Source organism: Myotis davidii, unplaced genomic scaffold, assembly GCF_000327345.1.
Source record: "Myotis davidii unplaced genomic scaffold, ASM32734v1 scaffold130, whole genome shotgun sequence".
In the NCBI taxonomy this organism is placed as follows: Eukaryota; Metazoa; Chordata; class Mammalia; order Chiroptera; family Vespertilionidae; genus Myotis; species Myotis davidii.
The window spans coordinates 3,177,658-3,190,795 of NW_006285040.1; the positions used below are offsets into that span (position 1 = coordinate 3,177,658).

The window sequence follows — 13,138 nt, forward strand, 5'->3', positions numbered from 1 at the left end:
GATTAGGCGTGCCCTCTGCCACCCGGGAGCAGGCCTAAGCCAGCAGGTCGTTATGTCCCGAGGGGTCCCAGACTGCGAGAGGGCACAGGCTGGACTGAGGAACCCCCCTTCCCCCGCCTGAGTGCACAAATTTTCGTGCACTGAGCCTCTAGTATATATATAAAAACCTAAGCGACAGGATGACCGGACAGTAGCTATGATGCACACTGACCACCAGGGGACAGACGCTCAATGCAGGAGCTGCCCCCTGGTGGTCAGTGTGCTCCCACAGCGGAAGTGCTGCTCAGCTGGCAGATGGGCACCAGATGCCAGGCTCATAGCTGGTGAGCGCAGCTGCAGTGGTGCCAGCCTCTCCCACAGACACTCACCCTGCACGCCCCAGCAGCAGAGGTGGCCACAGGCTCAGCGGGGCTGAGATGAGCTGCAGCGCTGCAGCGCCCAACCCTGGGCTCCTTCCTGGCCACCTGCCACTTCCCACACTACTTCGTACTGGGCGGGATTGACAGGGACAGGGGTCTGGAGCCCCATGAGCAGATGGGTAAGGCCAGGCTGCGGTGGCACGAAGGTCCACTGATCCCTGCAGGCCAGGTCGAGGGACCCCACTGTTGCACGAATCCACGCACCAGGCCTCTAGTAGTACATATTTTTCTGCAATTTGCTTTTGCTTTTTTTTTTTTTTAATTGAATACTATATCTTGGAGAGCATTCCATACCACCACTCCTGGGATTCTTTTTCACAGCTGCTACTGATGGACTGCATTTTGCTATTATAAACTATGTTGTTAGATTAATTTCTAGTGGTAGAATTGCTTTGTAATTTCATATGTGCAGTTTATTATATTTTTAAAGTACATTAATTCTGAAGATCGAGTATATTCACATGATACAACTATAATATAAAAGTGTATTTAGGAAAAAGTAAGCTTTCCCGAATACCACTGTTTAAAAGCCATTCAGTTCCCACCACAGGAGCAACTTCTGTTACCAGCTTTTTTTATATATGCCAAGAAATGCAATGTTCTATACCTTCCTTTTCCTCCCTTAACCATCTATCTTGGCTATATGACTGTATACCAGCTCACTCTTTTTTTACAGTTGAGTTGTATAATATGGAGGGATGTGCCATAATTTAATTTAGCCAGTCCCCTTTTGATGGATTTGTAGGTTATTTTCAGGGGTTTTTTTTTTGCTTGTTCAAACAATGCTGCAATAAATAATCTTCTATACACAGCATTTGACCAGCAGACAAATATTTCCAAAGGAGGATAAATTTCTAGAAATAAAACTGTTGGGTCAAAGGGTAGCTGTATTCTCAAATATAACTACTGCCAATTGCCCTACAGAGATTGTAGCAATTTACATCCCCAACAGAAATCTATAGGAGTGACTGTTTCCCCGTATTCTCACCTTACCTGAAAACACATAATGTATTAAGGAACTTTTTGATCTTTGCCACACTCAGATCATTACGGTATTGATCTGAGTATCTCTTCTTATGAATATGCATCTTTTAATATGTTTTAAAGCCATTTATTTTTCCTTTTCTGTGTTCTGAGCATTCATATTCTTTGTCCATTTTTCCTATTGAGTTAGTGTTCTCATTCTTTTCGATTTGTAGAAGATTTTTATATACTAGGGAAAGCAGCTCTTTTTGTCAATTATAAATTACAATTTGCTATTTGTCTATTTTTTTGTCATACAGAAAAATTAACTTTTGTATAGTCCATCAGTCTCTGATATTAAGGGGTTTACATCATACTTAAAAATGCCTTCTGGAGATTATTGTTTTAATTTTTCATATCTTTTTTTGGGCACTCTCTTAAATTTTTATAGATCTAGTACTTCAAATTTTAATAGATATTGATAAATTATCCTGCAAAGAGGTTATACCAACCTACACTCCAAGGGCACCGTATATTTACTCTTCAAAACACCTATGGCTTATCTCTTATTAACTGTCCATTCCTCTGAAAATTTTAACATCCTTGCCAGCAAAGACTGTGTCTTCTGTGCATTTTAAGTCATGGTACTAAGTATAAGGACTATGTCCATGAAGGACAATCAGTAGCTTTTCTTTTTCATTGGGAATTATTTCTGACCAAGAAGGGATGGCCATGTCACATCTCCGCTTGCCACCCCAACCACAGCAAGTGGTGCTAGGAAGGTAGGTTTCTCGGTATCCGAGACCATGTTTTTCTGAAACACAAGTTAGGAATCATGGTCTAATTATTTTTGGATTTGCTAATTTATTTACACATAAAGATTTTCAAAGCGTAATAGTAAAACAACCTTTTAATTGCATATTACAAATCTCCTTTTTGAGGTGATATGAATGGGTAAAATTGGGGTGACTCCAGGAAACACGGGAAGCTGCATTGATTCCTGAAGGTTGGATTCCTGCGAAAGAGTAGAGAAAGCAAAGAGAGACCACTGCCTGCTGAAAGCATGCTGAACACCTAAATAGGATGTCTATTTTTGCATATAGAGTATGGAATGTCATTAAATAGTATTAAATATAAACCTACTGGCACAGAGAGACTCTCAGAAAACAAATCTCTCTCCTGTGATCTTCTCTCTGGGGGCTTATATATAAGTTTAATTTATTCCCCTCAAATAAAAATAATTTTAAAATAATTAAATATGGTACTTCAGCACAATGTAAAAGCCTTCTTGTGAATTCAAACCTCTTTCCTATTATACTGGCACGCAAATAGACAATAATTGTATAAATTGGTAGAGAAAGAGGCTGGGGGTAAAATGATATTTAACACTTCCTGAAATTTCTAAGTTTCCCCCAAAGAACAGGTCCCAGTTTCCCTTCCTAAAACTCAGTGGTAAAAATCTCCAAGGGAGTTTCCTAGTCAAGGGACTCAAGGCTCTAAAAAAGGTAGTGAGCATTTGTTGACCTTTGCCTGTTCAGCATGCTTCCTGTTCTAATAGCCCCTCACCATTCCTTGAGGGAATCACCTGAAATTTCTGTGAGTTTGGGGGATGTTCTCAAACCTCATCCCTAGAAGCACTGGTAGGTTTTTTAGGCCTAGTAAATCACTGGTTTCCATTCCTTATCTGTGGTCATTAGGTCAGGAATGGATAAGGGACCCAAACCACATTCAATGAGACATAGCCCTGAGAGTTTTATTGGAACTACTGGGAAAGAACAGTGCTCTCTCTGCTGGGATAGCTAAGCTGAGAGAAATGCAGTTAAGGACCTGCTTGAGGACAAAACCAACTGAGAGGACAGTCAGGCTAAGTGATATATGGGAGTCATTGAGTCCTAACGACATGATATGAACCCCTAGATCTCGCTATGCCAGAGACAGGTCAACAGAGTCATTCCTGCACTGCTGTAAGAACCACACACAAGAAATCTCACCCCCCCCCTTTTTTAAATTTAGTTTGAATTGGGTTTCTGTGAGTTACAACCACTAGAATCCTAAGTAACTTAGTAGAAGAATTGGGAAACTGTTCATGAGTGAACCTATGAAAGACTTCATAAATATACTCCCACATCAAACAATCAAGACAACATATTAAGCCCAAGAATATCTTTGATGTTTTATAGAATCTAATCCTATATAATAAAAAATCCTAATATGCTAAGTGTCCAGTCGACTGGTAATATTGTCTGATTATTTGGATTTGTTAATTTATTTTATTAATAAATTAGCCAGCTAATTTGCTCTTTCTCTACTCTTTATTTTATTAATATTAAAATATAATAAGCGTAATATTCTAATGATGTGCTAAGACTGCTCAACCTCTTGCTATGATGTGCACTGACCAAGGGGCAGATGCTCTGACTGGTAGGTTAGCTTGCTGCTGGGGTCCAGCCAATCAGGACTGAGTGAGACAGGCCAGACACACCCTGGAGCCCTCCTGCAGTCCCTCCCTGGCCCCAGTCGTGCACAGGTGGAGTCCCTCGACCTGGCCTGAGTCCATTCACAATCAGGGACCCTTTGGGGGATGTCAGAGAGCCAGTTTTGGCTGATTCCACAGGCCAGGCCAAGGGGCCCCATTGGTGCACGAATTCATGCACCAGGCCTCTAGTTTAATAATAATGAGCAATTTGCCATTAATTTACATTTGCAATCTCCCACGAGAAACTTTTTCGGGATTTTCCTCCCCATAAATGTCAATAAGATACTTATACATTCATTTTACTTTGATTCCGATAAATACTTTGATGTAGGGCATTTCCTGTGACTCAGATTGGAATCCACACAGTCAATAAAGCAGTAACGGACATACACAAATATCCACATATAGAAGAATTTCATGTCAAATAGCCTCATATTTACAAGGCTATAGTAAAGGGCTTTATAATGGGAATCCTTACAGGTTAAAACCAACTATGTTTTAAGGCAAGAAAATGTTAGAGTCTATAATATAGACAAATGGTTCTCAAACACGTCTGCACATAAGAATCACCTAGAGAGAGATGATATACACATTTACAGTTTTCTTCCAGGATAGCCAAGCTGAGAAAAATGGAGTCAGGTTCCATTCTATACCTTCTGATTTACAACCTATCTCCTAGTCCCAGAATGTAAAAATAATGCTAAAGATCAGGTGTATGGAGATATATGGATACATGGATAAATATGGATATAGATATGGATTTAGATATAGATACATTATATATTCTGTATTTGTGCTATTATCTCATCAAATCTTCATAATAACTCTATGGAGTAGTACTGCTAAGCAATGAAGTACTTCAATTGCTATGTCTCTTATTACAGATTAGGAATATAGAGTTTAAAGAGTGTGAACACTTTTCTCAAGGTCAGACAACAGGGCACATCCGAGACTCTTAACCCCTCCAAATACAAATTTGACAGATAGTCATGATCGATGCATGAAATCAATAATTGAACTGCACTAATAATATCATTAGGGAATCAGACAGAATAACACTGCTCACAAGGGAAAATAAGCAAAGAAACAGCATTCCTAAAAATAAAAATGGGTATCAGAGAGAGCTGGAAACAGTTTTTAACCCCTCAGAAGCCAATTTTCAGAGAGAAAAAAACTTGCCCATTTATTTTAAAGGTTACATACAAGAGACTCAGTAGTTTCCATTATTAAAAAGACCCTGTATCTCATCTCTTCCCTAAATAGCTACTTTGAGTCTCAACAGATGTCCTAAATGCTGATGTATGATCCCAGAAAGGGACACATTACGGCTGTATAATATATGTTATCGATAGCAATAGTACTGGGGGTGGAGAGAAAATTCATTTCCCAGTGTGTACATTACATAAGCCCTCTGTTTTTTCTTTTGCTCCCATGAACTCCAACTAAACACCAAAAATACATCCTTTTTGGAAGCAGGTAAGATACAAAGAGCTTTAAAAACCATCTAGAAATAGCAACAACCCAGTATATTATGAGAAAAGATTATGGTGAGGAAATAAAATTGCAAGTGTTGATAAAGGGCAGTTTAAGGAGGTTTCCCCTACATTGGCAACAAAAAGGAATATACAATCTCAGGTTCCTCCCTAGTTCGGATTCACTTTATCTTCCCTACAACAGGCTTACTGGGAAGTTATATTTTTATATGTTAATAAAATCAGAAGATCCTCACGATGTCATACAGGTTATTCCCATCACAAAATGTCAGTGCGTTCTGTATAGAGGGAGCTTTCATCTCTGGCCATTGGGATCTCTAATGGCACGGGTAGGCTGCCTGAGCCTCTAATGGCGTGCATCAGATACATTACTGGTTGCCAATATCCATATGCTTTTGCAAAATGTCCTGCTGATGGTACTGAAAAGCTAATGGAAAAAATCACTCTTTGATAATAAAACATCAATGCTTGACTTTCTGGCTTAGTAAAGTTTTTTCACATTAGGGATGGCAAATGGGGACCTATCATGCCGCTTCTCAGAGAGAGATATGCATACCTGTAATTGTCCTTCAAAGATGTTTTGATAATGGTACCTTAGATGAGGTTACCTTTATAGACACTTAGCTTGTGGATGCTTTTGGCAGGTCTTTCGAGGTTTATATATACACATTCCTCCTAATTTATGGCAAAGACAGACTTTTGGTTCTCTGAATAATAGGAGAGGAGCAGCAGCAGCAGCAGCAGCAGCAGCACCATGGCCCAGAGGGTTTCTCTGGCCAGTGTCTCTCACTCCGGTTTACAGCTTGGGGAAGTCTTTGCGAAGCTCCTCCAGGGCCATTTGGGCAAAAAAGGGATGCACATTCTAATGGTGGGCGTGGCCAGTGCAGGGAGGACCACCATCTTGCACACACTGAAGTTGGGTGAAATGGTGACCACCAGCCCCACCGCAGGTTTCAACGTGGAGACCGTGGAGGGTAAGGACATCAGCTTCACCATGTGGGACATGGGCAACCAGGACAAGATCCGGCCTCTGTGGCACCACTATTGTCAGAACACACAAGGTCTCATCTTTGTGATTAACAGCAGTGACCCAGACTGGTGAACAAGGCCCGAGAGGAGCTCCTGCTCGTGCTGGCAGGAGAAGAGCTCAGGGAAACAAGCAGAAACACCCCATCGCCATGAACAGGGCCGAGATCATGGACGAGCTGGGCCTGCACTCTCTGCGCCATAGGAACCGGTACATCAGGCCGCCTGCCCACCAGTGGCGCCAGGCTCCAATCCGCTCCGGAACCAGAGCCAAACGGCATTCTGCAGTTTAATTGGCAGTGTCTGTTCTTTTCTTAATATAACATAAGGTAATAGTGCATCTTATAATCAGTGGTATTTTAGTTTTAAAAAATTCAGTTATACATAGTTTAATGAATCAATTCAATGATATTTTATTTTGGTAATGAGATAAGTTACATGGAGCTATACAGGATCTTATTACTATGGTGAAATTATTATTATTAGCCTTTTCTTAATCCGTTATCTCATCAGTGTTTTAGGAGATTTTTCTTAATTCAAAGGCTGTTGTTTACCTAGAATAAGTATTTGCAAATTGATCATCTGCTTGGTACTGTTCATGACCCTGAAATGAAACTGAGTTCTGGTATCATTTTATTTAGCTTTATTTTATTTAGAATGTGGCTTCTTTTTTTTGTCTTCTGCCTTTCCAACTGTTGTTCCCTTACTTTGGAAAGATTTATAGGAACTAAGATTCAGATAAAGTATTTCTGAGAGAGTGTTTCACAGGGTGGTTAAATCGAGGTTATGCCAGTGAGTAACTGTATAGACAGCAGGTTATTGTCATTTTCTCAGCCTCGGTGTCCTCATTCGTAAAAGCCTGTTCACTTCAGTCTTTCTTGGGAAGAACTGCTCAGGTAATGAACATGGACTTACTTTCTGAACTCTAAAACTATAAAATTTCTGGAGATTATTAATAACCTCAGAGGTCACCTTCAACAATAGCTAGTTTTAACTAATTTCCTGAGCAATGACGCAAGGCACCCCCACATATTGAGTTAATCTAGGGTGAGTTCTTTCACTGAGAGCTCATTATTGTGTCTTCTCATCCCCAATGGCACCTGCTCTAATGTTCAGGTAACCTTAAGAAAAAATAGAGTACAGCAAGAATAGATCATGAGCCTATGAGAAAGTGTGTGGAAAATTCACCTCTCTTAAACCAGGTTGCCCTGACTTCAATAGATCAGCTACTTCCCTTGCCTATAATGTTCATTCTATGCATATTTCTCAAGTAAACATTCTTTTTCTGTAATTTTGTAATCAGTCTGCAACCATAGGATTAAGTCCAAATTGCTAACCACACAGAGCTCTATTCACGACAATATTTTGTGAACAAAAGAGCTATATAATCTGGAGTGACTCAGAGTCAATTCCCTTGTCCTAACAGGTAATCATATCTGAAGCAGAATCTAAGACAAGTTAAAAGTTAGTCTATTCTTAAAGACCTCCTGAGGTGACTTTCCAACCTCTCTCAGGAACTCATCCCAACATTTAGCCAATGTTACTGTCAGTAAATATTCCTTTGTACCTCAGTTACATTTCTTATGCCACAAAGTAACCAATGTTTTTGTTGTTTCTACCTCAGTGAAATGAGATAACATTGACAACATAACATCTTTTTGAGCTTATCACTGACTTGCTTCAAAGCCTTTAATAAAGAGCTCCCTCTTGCCTACGAGGTAGCTCTCACATCCTTCAGCATACCAAAGCTGCCCCAAGCTCAGATTTTGAAAACAATGATGATGTAGATAAAAATCTAACAGCTTTTGGTTATGATAGTTTCTGCAATATATGGAAGATAACAGGCAAGATGTAAATGATAAAAATACATTTATATGGGGTTATTAAGTAAAGCATGGAGAAGATAGTCAATAAGATTGTATTATGTAGATATGTACGGTACCAGGTGGACACTGGAAATATCAGGGGAACATCGTAAAATATATGTTTGTCTAACTGCTATGCTGAAACTAATACACCTGAAACTAATACAAAATAATATTGAATGTTAAAAAAATAAATATGTATTTTTCCTGTTTATTGAATTCATTGGGGTGACACCGGTTAACAAAATTGTATAGGTTTCAGGTGCACAATTCTACAGCACATCATCTGTACACTGTATTGTGTGTTCACCACTTTAAGTGAAGTCTCTGCCCGTTAACATTTATCTCCCCTAACTCCCAACAGGCCCCCAATCACAATAATGTTGTCTCTATCCATATCCAAAAGTTGTCCAATATCTAAAAGTAGGTGGTCCTTATATTTTGTCCAGTTTTAGTGCAGCAGCTTAAATCTGGTCATTGTTAATCCTTCAAGGATGAGAGCAGAATCCTAGTGCCTTTTTGATGGTAGATATTTAAAACTCTTCATTTCTCAGTGCTTAACTCTTTGTTCAATTTTTGTTTTTGTCCTTTTTCTCTTGAAGCAATTCGTGTAATTTTAATTTCCTTACAAAGTGATCTAGTTCATCTAGGTTCTCAAATTTAAATAATTATTCTCTTCCATTTATAGCACTGCCAGATTTAGCAAATAACAATATAGGACACTTCAGATAAGCAATGAATAATAATTTTTGTGTAAGTAATGGGACATACTTCTATTATGAGTATGACCCATATACTAGAAGAATGTTGGATGTTTATCTGAAAATCAAATTTAACTGAGTGTAGGGCATTTTATCTGGCAAGCCTATTCATTAGGCATCCTTGTTTTGTTTTTGTTTTTTAAAAAAATCTTATGTTTTATTAATTAAGACCAGTGCCTTTGTAGGTTTTGGGGGTAGGTTTTATAAAATACAGCACTTTCTGCCTTGTATTTATTAATTTCTTGCTCTCTTGCTTTCACTTGTGATTTATTTTGTTATTTTTTCCCCTAGTTTCCCAAGTTAAGTGTTTGATTCACTTGGATTAAAATAATTTAGAAGTTTGAAGTCATGAATTTGACTCAGGGCAGCTCCGTCCCATGATGGAGACGTCTCAATGAAGAGGGCTCATTTGCATCATTTGCATTAATTGCTAAAGCATTTGCAATTTCTGTTATTTCCTCTTGATTCAAGAGTCATTTAGGAAAGTTTTTCCACAAAATTCTCAGCGGATTTTTATTATTTTGTTTTACTATTGGAAAATAATATTTTAGTTTTATAGTCAGAATGTGTCCCAGAAGTATCCTAGTTTGGGGGAAAATGTTACATTTTCTTGCAGGCCAAGTATGTAATTAAGTTTTGTGCATACTTTATAAAGCATATTAGAAAAATATGTATTTCCTCTTTACTAATTTTGAATACTTGAATACAACAACATTGGTTAATCCTGTTATTTAAATCCTTCAAATTTGTCCTTGTTTTTGGCACAGTTCGCCTTGAACAAGATCATAACAAATAGAAACCATACTGAACTTTTGCTCAAGACTGGCAAATACAAGCTTTTCTCTCCATGTTTTATGAAGCATTTTTAAACATGGCTGACTGTCTATAAAAAATGTTTCCTTTGCCCAAACAGGTTTTGCTCAGTGGATAGAGCGTTGGCCTGCAGACTGAAAGGTCCCAGGTTCAATTCCGGTCAAGGGCATGTACCTTGGTTGCAGGCACATCCCCAGTGGGAGGTGTGCAGGAGGCAGCTGATGGATATTTCTCTCTCATCGATGTTTCTAACTCTCTATGCCTCTCCCTTCCTCTCTGTAAAAAAAATCAATAAAATATATTTTTAAAAATTTTAAAAATAAGTGTCCTTTTACAGGGATTTGCTAGAAAATGTATCACTGAAAGCCAATTAGTCCCTGTTCAGAAGATAGTAGAAGCCAAAACCATGAGGTCACACAGACAAAGTGCTTTATACACTCACCAAAGCCAAACTTGCTCATTCTTCCACATAAAAAGCATGATAGTCAATGTTTCCATCAATGAATTGCTTGAAGGGACATAGAGAAGACTAAGAGAGATTTTTGTAAGATTTTAATTTAACCTCCAAAGTTAAAGCCTGGAAAGGTAAAATCATAATTTAACCCTCTCCCAACAAGTTGGGGAAAGAGACAACAAAAAAACTTGGATGCCGCTAATGCTAACCAGTGGATCACAAAATGAAAGGAAGAGTGAGAGCCGCATCTACATGTAATTGTGAAAACTTCCAAATGGAATGGTTTTCAGTTTTCAGATGTATCAATCACAGATTTTTGTGAAATAGACTGGAATTTCAAAATGTGGAGTTTTCACTGGGGGGTAGGGGAGGCCAGGGGATTGTCAAGGGCGGGGTGGGGGGAGGGAAGGACACATATGTAATACCCTTTGTAATACTTTAAGCAATAAAAAAATAAAAATAAATAAATAAATTTTTTTTAAAATGTGGAGTTTTTTTTCCATTTTTCTGAGCTTTTCAGCAGATTGCACTATCTTTGGGAATACTCCATGAAATGCCTGGGCTATGGGATGATAATTCAATTATACAAACACTAGGAGGCAGGTCTTTTTTTATGAGGATTACAGCGTAGTGGTTACAGCAAAGGCTAAAAACTTAGACCTCCTATTTTCAAATTCTAGCTCTGACACCTCCTAGATGAAGCATGTAATCTTGCTCCCCCCGGCTCAGGTTCTCCATTTTAAAATAGAGAGGATGATAACGCCTCTCTCCACAAACCTGACACTCAGTAATATTACATATTGTTAGATAGTATTTTATAAGCATCATATCTTGACTTAGCAAAATCTGTAAATAGAAATGGTTTTCACGTGGTTTCTTTTCTAAAAATATATTTTTACTGATTTCAGAGAGGAAGGGAGAGAGAGATAGAAACATCAATGATGAGAGAGAAGCATTGATTGGCTGCCTCCTGAACACCATCCACTGGGGATCAAGCCGGCAACACGGGCATGTGCCCTTGACTGCAATTGAACCCGGGACCCCGCAGTCCACAGGCCGATGCTCTATCCACTGAGCCAAATCAGCTGGGGCTTCACATGGTTTTTTTAAAGCACTTCAACATACCGGTCCTCAAGCTTTACAAAAGCCAGACCACCCATGGCTTTTACTAGTGAACAACTCAAATCGATTCCGAAGAAGATCAGCAGTGTCATGTTCCAATTATGGCAATGTCACCACTCTAGAAAATTATGAAAGCGCTTCACCTTTGGAGCACTGACAAGGCCAATGCAACAACCTTAAGCACATAGTGCACATGGCTTCTGCCAACAAGGCTGCTCACCGAAAATCTTCCTCCAACTCACCCAGTAGGATGTCACGTGGTAACTTACCCTACACTGGAGAAGCTCTGCAATTGGACTGCAATTCCGTGAGAGCACGATCCTGGTTTTTTTTCCATGTGGTATCCAGGAGCTAGAACAATGCCTGGCCCATAGTACATGTACAATTCATTTTTTATGGAGATGTAATGGACAAGTAACATTGTATTAGTTTCAGGTGTACAACATAATGACTGAATATTGGTATTTATTGTGAAATGATCACTACAATAAGCCTAATTAGCATCCATTACCAATACATATTTTTAAACACATTATTGAAAAGGATACTGATAATGAAAGAAAAGTACATTTTTAATTCTTCAAAGTTTATAAAGAAATAAAATGTTCATATCATCCTGACAGAATCAGTCTCACAGTCACAAATGGAGATAAACAGGCCTGGAGAGGCAGTGTGCATAAGGGAGAGCCCACAGGTGGGGAGTTAGAACACTTGGGTTCCAGACCAGTTTAGCTTCCAGGCAAATCACTGACTCTCCCTAAGCCTCAGTTTCCTAGTTTGTAAAGCAGCAGTCCCTGTGCTTATGTCACAGAAAAGTTCAAATGAAACCAAGGATTAAAAGGCCTTGAAACCTAGAAAGCACTCCACAATACCAATGAGCCTTTGAAAGTGTAAATTATAAGGACTATATTCATCACACCAAGCACATGGAATAAGATGAGTCATAAATGGAAAATTGCAAAAAAAATATAAACATTCAGCAAAACAATTTTCTTAAAAGAAAAGTCCGAAAAGTGTGTCTACATAGCTGATGTCATTGCTTGATATTTGAAAAGAACATCTAATCATGTATGTTGTATTCATTGCTGGGAAAGTTACTTTGTTTTGTATATTTTCTCCTCTTCATTTTTGTACAAAAATAAACTTATTACTTGTCTTTATTTATAGAATAAGAAATAGCTCCACTGCTTACATTGTTTCTTTCCTATCTTGTCAACAGAGCCCAGAGAATGCATGAAATATGTAAATGGAGAATTTAAGAAACCCAGAAAACTCATCTCTTACACTGTTCTATGCCCAAACATAAAGGATTGTAGAAGTAAAGAGAAAGAAAAAGAGGAAGATGCACACAAACTCTTTCTAGCATGTCTGACAAAGCAACTGGGAAAGAATATTAGTAAACTTTCACAGTTCTTTAAACAGCTGAGATAGTTAGCCAGTGACACAACTGCTTTGTAAAGAAGTTGAGGTAATACCGAAATTAGTTGAAACTGCTTTCTTCACTGATTTGTTTGATGGAATATTCCTTATAGTGACCCTGCTGCTTAGAAATCTTTGGTTTTATGGATAACTATTGTGAAAAATAAGCCATGAACACTGTGAGTAAATGTTTAGACTAGGATATAAAATCTCTTGATCACAAATGTCTAAATGTTTGGTACTTTTCTATGCATGTACAAACATGGCCATTAAAAAAACACACACAAGATCCATGACTTATGCTTTTGGAAATAATGTTTCTGAAAG

At 38.5% G+C, this 13,138-nt stretch overlaps 1 pseudogene; it reads left to right on the top strand.

Moving 5' to 3' along the window:
- LOC102758503 overlaps nt 1–6,670 on the top strand; it is a 15,783-nt pseudogene extending 9,113 nt beyond the window's left edge.
- Nucleotides 6,671–13,138: the final 6,468 nt, after the last annotated feature.